The 8,200-nt window shown below is 46.0% G+C and overlaps 1 long non-coding RNA gene across 1 annotated transcript; it reads right to left on the minus strand.

Moving 5' to 3' along the window:
• Positions 1-911: 911 nt before the first annotated feature.
• LOC118964629 lies at positions 912-4,568 on the minus strand. The gene is made up of 2 exons (XR_005051822.1): positions 2,312-4,568; positions 912-2,178 (listed from the first exon to the last, which is right to left on the minus strand). It is a non-coding gene; the product is annotated as an uncharacterized LOC118964629 (long non-coding RNA).
• Positions 4,569-8,200: the final 3,632 nt, after the last annotated feature.

The following is an 8,200-nucleotide window of genomic DNA, read 5'->3' on the forward strand; positions in this document are numbered from 1 at the left end:
TTGGGTTTTGGCAAGGTCGTGACCTGTGGCTGGGAGGACCGACAGGCAGTACCCCCGATTCCGTGGTTTTTCTCCAAGCTTGTCATTTACAAGCTATGAGGCAGAGTGGACTGGGGCTTGGCTTTGTAGCACAGCTGGTACTGCTCAGCCTAAGCCAATTACCCAGCCTGCACGCTGCCACGGCCAGGACCACAAGGACCCTGATTAAATAGTGGAGGGGGCAACAAAAGAGAATCAAGCCAAATAAAGCAGCCACATCATGAAATCTGGTCAGCCTTTGAGGAGGCCGATAAAATGACTTTGACATTGCTATGGAAACTAAAATAGGAGTACTGGGGAGAGCCGAGTCTTTGGTCTGGGTAACCCATTTAGGATTGTGCATATATATATGTTTTTATTTAACTAGGCAAGTCAGTTATGAACGAATTCTTATTTACAATGACAACCTACTCCAGCCAAACCCAGACAACGCTGGGCCAATTGTGCTCCGCCCTATGGGACTCCCAATTACAGCTGGATGTGATACAGCCTGGATTTGAACCAGGTACTATAGTGATGCCTCTTGCATTGAGATGCCGTGCCTTAGACCGCTGTGCCACTCGGAAGACCATATAGAGGGCTGGAGAGTGTGTATTGTCATATTATGGTTCTAGTGTGGGTTGTAGGCAGCCCACTGGGTGGATCAAGTGTAATCTTGGTGGGGATTTGAACCTGTGACCTGCAATTACATGAGAAATAATTTGGGTGTCATTTAAGACACTTTCATGTTCCAAGTAAAAACCTAAACCTAAGCAATGACATTATGATGATAAAAGGCTGGTGTTGATCATCATCTGTCGCTACACCCACATAGAAGCAAGAGAAAACCTTGGGAACCTTCAGAATGAAGAAATTCTAGAGCAGACATTGTATGAAGTAATACTTTTTTATTAATGGATTTTGTGGTAGGATTACATGAGATTTACAGCAAAAGTGGTGACTCACAGAACAGCATGAAAGACATACCTGTGACAACAAAGGAAGAGCAGCATGCCTCAGAGTTAAGAAACCACAAATGCGACATTTTAAGTAGTAGCTTGATGTTAATCCCCTGTCTGATGGATTAGGCTAGTTTTTACCCCTAATAGATACAAAAAAAAATATATGAATTTGGACCAATGCCCGGAGGACAAGAATCCACCAGTCTTGTCATATTACAAAACTAGGTTTCATTCAGGTAATCTCTTCAAGGTTAAAAGTCATTGCAAAAATGTCAAGAGGCGGCAAATGCCGTCTACAATCCACGGCCCATTGGACGAGCTGAGATTGATCGTGTGGTTAATGAACCTCTTTTATCCTACGAGTGAAAAATCTTGAGATGAAGAATGTTTCCAAAGTCCTGATTTATAACGTGCGACATTATCTCTGTGGCAGGGGAGCATAAAGTAAAATAGCAGACATTCCCAATCAGCTGAAAATGAGGCTCTCTAGGTAACGTCAATTACATGGACATAGCAGACATTTCGCTTGGATTACCGCACAATGAACTTCAGTTTCTCCGTTTGCCCTCTGACGGCTCAGAGAGCTAGAGAGTGCGTGTGTGCTTGGTTGCGGCATTGTCAAGGGGAAAAAAGCCATACTGAAATAAACATGAAGTCTGAGGAGAATAACTGCATCAGTATGCAGCAAATTCAATGTACCTTCTCCATGCTGCCTGCCAGTTCCTAATGATAAATCTGGTTATGAAACATTCATGCTTGAAGCAGGGACATTCAACTCTCACAGGCTGCAATGCCTCTGTCTGATGTCTCAGGGTTTAATGCTGACAGGAATGTTGGGTTTCATCAAGGCCAATGGCACAAGCCCTTGGGGGTCTGGTGGGCAGGGCTAATGCGGTACTGGATGTCTTTCTGCATGCTGATTGGAGGGCGTAATGGCACACAGTGGGCTCCACTCCTGTTCCTGCTGAACTGAGCCAGTACTCAGAGTTCAAACTGATACCAGTTCAGTAGGCACAGGAGGGCACAGCCCCAACCATAGAGTATTTAAACCCTCCACGTCCATCCCTTTAGAAACTCTACCACTCTACATTGAGACCGAATGGAAACCACAGAACAAACTGTAGCCAATTTGATGGGTAACCCCTGAGAAACTTTCAATTTAAGGCCTTACTAAGCAGTTACCACAAGAGGTCTAAACCTCTTGACAAAACAACATTACAATAGGCCATAAGAACTCTATAATAATGACCCACAATTAACCAACTGACCAATGGACAAGGGGACAGAGATAACTACAAACACAAATGTGCCTCACGTAAATGGGTCTAAACCTCTTGACAAAACAACATTACAATAGGCCATAAGAACTCTATAATAATGACCCACAATTAACCAACTGACCAATGGACAAGGGGACAGAGATAACCACAAACACAAATGTGCCTCACGTAAATGGGTTGACCACTGTCCCACAAGATGTTTTGCATGTATGTCAACTCATAAAGTGAATTCCACACACTCGTAATTTGGCCTCAGAGTTGCATGGTAGCTTGGTATGGTTCTATACCAAGTACCAAGCCCCACAGCTCAGAGTGTGACAAGAGGGCAGCCTAGCCCACACACCAGCTCAGAGTGTGACAAGAGGGCAGCCTAGCGCACACACCAGCTCAGAGTGTGACAAGAGGGCAGCCTAGCCCACACACCAGCTCAGAGTGTGACAAGAGGGCAGCCTAGCCCACACACCAGCTCAGAGTGTGACAAGAGGGCAGCCTAGCCCACACACCAGCTCAGAGTGTGACAAGAGGGCAGCCTAGCCCACACACCAGCTCAGAGTATGACAAGAGGGCAGACTAGCCCACACACCAGCTCAGAGTGTGACAAGAGGGCAGCCTAGCCCACACACCAGCTCAGAGTGTGACAAGAGGGCAGCCTAGCCCACACACCAGCTCAGAGTATGACAAGAGGGCAGCCTAGCCCACACACCAGCTCAGAGTGTGACAAGAGGGCAGCCTAGCCCACACACCAGCTCAGAGTGTGACAAGAGTGCAGCATAGCCCACACACCAGCTCAGCTCTGGGGAGGAGGTGAGGTGAGCTGTGCCCCATCCTCTGCCACATAAATCAGTGCCAGTGCCGAGTGCCAAAGCCAGGCGCTGTGCTCTGACTGACTGACTGAGATGGAGTGTGGAACTGGGCATGCCAGGGCTGGCCTGACATTCCCCCAGCAGCCTTCTTTCCTCTGCTCTTTACGGGGATCGTGCTGTATCCCGCTGTTGCCTCTGTCTCCATGCCCACGCAACACCTCACTCCTCCATCATTATCTCTCCCTCTCTTCCCACCTTCTTCCTTCGTCTTCACATCTCAGAACTCAGCCAGTACTCGTTCATCGCCATCGTTTGGAGCACATCCTGCTGCATCAACTATTTCACCGCAGGCACTGAACTTAGCCACTGTGAACAACACATAAGAGGGATCAATGCTCACCAATTAGCTAAGCTCTGTGCCTTTAGCAAGTGGCTGCTCACTACAGGATGCACATGAGGAAAATAGACTTTTACTGGCAGTCTGGAGGAACGTTGATTGATTCCTCTAAGGCTGGAAGTACTTTGTAGACTTCTATAGAAGGTAAAACACTCTTTGCACTTTGGATCTATCCACTCCTTATGTCTATAAGTAAAGGCTGCCAAAGTAGGCTCAGTTTCCCACAGTTCCCATTTGTAAGGAGCTAATACCAGGAAGTAATCTGTAAATCCCTGTGTGAGAGCTGAAAACAGCTTTTATCTGGAGTTGAGTATTATTTTACATGATCTTGTTTCCATAGACCATAGAGGGCCAAGATCGGGAAACAGAAACGACGTACCCTGACGGGCAGAACATACCGATGCCACCTGGGTCACCTGGAGAGCTGCCTGTGTAAGGGTGGAAATCCCTGGCAATGTGATTTTCGTTTATATTTGTGCACCAAATCACTGTGCCAGGAACCCTCCCCACCACAGCCAGACTGGTAGCGAGCGTAACCGGGTGCCCGTCCCTGGCCCGCAGCGGCGGGGCCTCCAGATGTCTCCCCAGACATCTGGAGTGTCCTCTGGCTGTCCTCTGGCTGCTCCCAAGTCAGACCAACCCTGAAGGGAGAAAGAGAGGGGAGAGAAGCCGTCACCACCTCAGCACTGACCGGGGGAAAAGATGACCTACTGTTCACCATGCAATACAGATGAGACTGATATGGAAGACAATAGTCTGATCTCCATAACGAAAGGCGGTTTTGATGAAGTAAGTGAACATGAGGAATGGCTGTGCAGACTTTGGTTGCATGCTGTTTGCGTCAGAGAGAAGCAGGCAAAGCAGCAGATGTGGAGGCTGGTTGGAATATGCAGACACAGCTGTTCAGTCAAGGCTCATTGTTTGGAGTGACTCAGAGGGAAAACATTGTTCTTGTTTGGGATGGCTGGAGCACTCTCTATTGCTACTGGACATCAATACTCCCAATAACACCAGAACTAGAGAAAAACAGGACATGAAACATACCGTAGACATAAGACATATATTATGTAAAGACAAGTTGTCCCAAAACACTTCACATAGGTAGAACAGAATTCAGCTGTCCCCATAGGACAGGGGTGTCAAACTCATTCCATGGAGGGCCTAATGTCTGCTAGTTTTTGTTTTTTCCTTTCAAATATGACCTAGACAACCAGGTGTTCCTCACTAATCAGTGACCTTAAATCATCAATTAAGTCCACGGAAGAAGTGTGAATCCGCAGACACTCGGCCCTCCATGGAATGAGTTTGACTTGTGCCATAGGAGAACCTATTTTTGGTTCCAGGTAGAACCCTCTGTAGAAATGGTTCTAAATGGAACCCAAAGGGGTTCTACCTGGAACCAAAAATGGTTCTTCAAAGGTTTATCCTATGGGGACACCCGAAGAACCCTTTTAGGTTCTAGATACAGATACAGTAGCACCTGATTTCAACCTTGGTCATAGAACAGAGATTAGCAGAACGTCCAAAAAGCTTCAAGTTCTGTAGTGTCTTAGAACAGTCAAGTTCGTGGGCGTAACTTGGCGGGAAAAGAAAACAAACTCAACTCTTTTAACAACTTCCTTTCCCTGCTGTTTGAGGAATGTCATGTAAGTAGTATCATTATTGCTGTTGTTTTCTTCCAGAGGAAAATTCCCAGGGTCACCCTCGTGGTGACGACATAATGACAGGATTGTTGAGTTGTGAGGAGGCCTGGTTTGCACTACACAGTCTGAGGAGGTGACCAGTGGGGGCTCAAATACAGGATGGCATTAAAGGGGGATCATAGAGAGCTCCTCCCACACAAATCCTAAACGTCTATGGCCAATTTAATCTCGGTGGAGTCCCTCTGCCCGTAGTACACTGACTATACCAAACATTAGGAACACCTTGTCCAGATTACATTTATTATCCCTGAGTTTTTAGCTTTGTCAATAAGCATTACATACGGTATATTTTTACGTTAACGCTCAAGGGAATGGCCTACCCTTGCATGTCTGTAAAGGCAACACCCTGTCCTGTCTTTGGTCTTGCAACCATACATTGTCATTCTGTAGCAGCCAAGGTACCGTGTATCCTACTTGGCATTGAGCAGGATATTGCTACAATCCCGCACGGTATGTATAGCAGATTGGCCAATATACTACGGCTAAGGGCTGTGTCCAGGCACTCCGCATTGCGTCGAGCAAAAGCACAGGTCTTAGCCGTGGTATATTGGCCATATACCACACCTCCTCGGGCCTTATTATAAAAACTGTGATGCAGAATTTTCTCAGGCGAGGGAAATATGTATGTCCTGTCTGTCTAGCCCGATGTTAACACCTGTCTGTCTAGCCCGATGTTAACACCTGTCTGTCTATCCCGATGTTAACACCTTTCTGTCTAGCCCGATGTTAACACCTGTCTGTCTAGCCCGATGTTAACACCTGTCTGTCTAGCCCGATGTTAACACCTGTCTGTCTAGCCCGATGTTAACACCTGTCTGTCTAGCCCGATGTTAACACCTGTCTGTCTAGCCCGATGTTTACACCTGTCTGTCTAGCCCGATGTTAACACCTGTCTGTCTAGCCCGATGTTAACACCTGTCTGTCTAGCCCGATGTTAACACCTGTCTGTCTAGCCCGATGTTAACACCTGTCTGTCTAGCCCGATGTTAACACCTGTCTGTCTAGCCCGATGTTAACACCTGGCCCCTCCTTCCCGTCTCTGGAATGATGAATAACTATGTTTGTCTAGTTTAGAGATGTGAAACGGCAAGTTGTGCTTCACTGCCTGTAGACAGACAGAGAGAGAGAGAGAGAGAGAGAGAGAGAGAGAGAGAGAGAGAGAGACAGAGAGAGAGACAGAGAGACAGAGAGAGAGACAGAGAGACAGAGAGAGAGACAGAGAGACAGAGAGAGGGATAGAAAGAGAGAGATGGAAGAGCGAGATAGAGAGAGGGAGAGAGAAAGGGAGTTGTCTTGCCCTCTCTGTCACTTGTGCGTCAGTGTATATGTTTGATAGATGTGCTATCGGAAAATTTCTTTGCTGATCTCATTTTTCCCCGATCAATGTCTACAGAGCGACTGTTGACGGTGACATTTTCTCGGCATGTCTGCCAAGACAGAGGCACGGTGACAGGACTCTGTGGCATATCAGTTCAACTCTAGTAAGCAAACAAAGGATTAGGCCTACCCAACACCACGCAGCACAGGAAATGCACTGACACTGTATTTGGAAGGGGCAACTTGCAATAGAATAGAACAGAATTTGGAGAACCAGACATTCTATACACAAATATGTAATACACTCATATTCAGATTTCAATTTCTATGTTCTTAACCTCATTTCCACATATATCCATAGTAGACAACCACTACGCTCAGATACGTTTGTTTATGGGTCGGGATGCATTGTGTTTTCTGTCCGAGCGAAGCAAAATGAGCTCATTCAAAATGTGATGGATTGCTTTTTCTGCTTATTATGCGCCAGGCTACGATGTTTCCCAGGCATGATGGAAGAACACCAAACTGGCCAAATATCTCTCAATGCCCAACCGCAGCTCCTCTGTTTACACAGGAGACATGGCATATATCTGATGGTTCTGACTGCAGGTGTAAGTTTAGAATCTGACCACAAGAACACACTGTTAACGTCATCCAGCATCTCGCACACGGGCGCCGAAATGATTTGCCACTACGAAACGCTGCTCTCAACGAAACAGAACTAGCACAGGAGAGAGTGAGACAGCTAGAGAGTAAGGACTCAGTCCCTCTTGCTTATAAACCACTTATATATGCCACATTAGTCTACCTCATGCTATTCTGTTCTACTCTATTCTATTCCATAGGTGATTTGTGTGAAACAAAGCAGAGGCCTAAAAGTCTGAATTGTAAAGACATTGATCTCATTGCAGGACTTCCATCCCTCTGACCTTTTCTACTGGCTGTCCTAGTGTTAAAGTAACCACCAGTTAACCATGACGGAGTAGCTGTGGTTTGGGAGATGAGAGGAGATCCATGTTGAACCCAAAAGGTCAGATCCTATCCTTGTTCCAGCAGTCAGGGAGAAGCACCACGGCATTAAAAAGTCATTGTAGCTGTTCATTAGGTCTGGATTTCATTATTCACCCCATTGAGTCACTCAACTAGAATTAGCAACCTCTCAGAACTGACATATGGAGGCACTGGGGACCAAAGAGAAGCTTCTGGTGTTCGATTAGCTATAATTCACTTTGCACTTGTGTTACCAGTAGGCGTACGTCAATCTAACCTACTGAATGTCTTTTTGAACTTGTTGTTCTGAATAGCAGATTTTATTGAAAGTTCATGAGTGAATTTGGTATTAGTCTATATAATAATTATCTTAAGTGGTTTGAAGTCTGCTTTACATCCAAAAGTATGCAGTCCCGAGATGGAAATTGAGGTAAGAAAAATGTTTATATGCTTTGACGCACTTAAGGATCATGATCGATCTTAATGTGTAATGGATGCGTCAAAAATACAAATCTGCATCAAAAGCAGCTTAGAAGCTTATGCTGTCACATCATCTGACGGCCTGGCTATTAGCTAAGAGCTGTTACTGTTCCTATTAGATATGCTGAGTGGGAGAGAGAGAGTGAGAGAGAGAGAGAGAGAGAGAGAGAGAGAGAGAGCGAGAAAGACGAGAGTGAGAGAAAGAGGAGAGAGAAAGAGAGGAGAGAGAGGGAGAGAGAGAGGGAGAAAG

This window comes from Oncorhynchus mykiss, chromosome 5 (genome assembly GCF_013265735.2).
Source record: "Oncorhynchus mykiss isolate Arlee chromosome 5, USDA_OmykA_1.1, whole genome shotgun sequence".
Classification (NCBI taxonomy): Eukaryota; Metazoa; Chordata; class Actinopteri; order Salmoniformes; family Salmonidae; genus Oncorhynchus; species Oncorhynchus mykiss.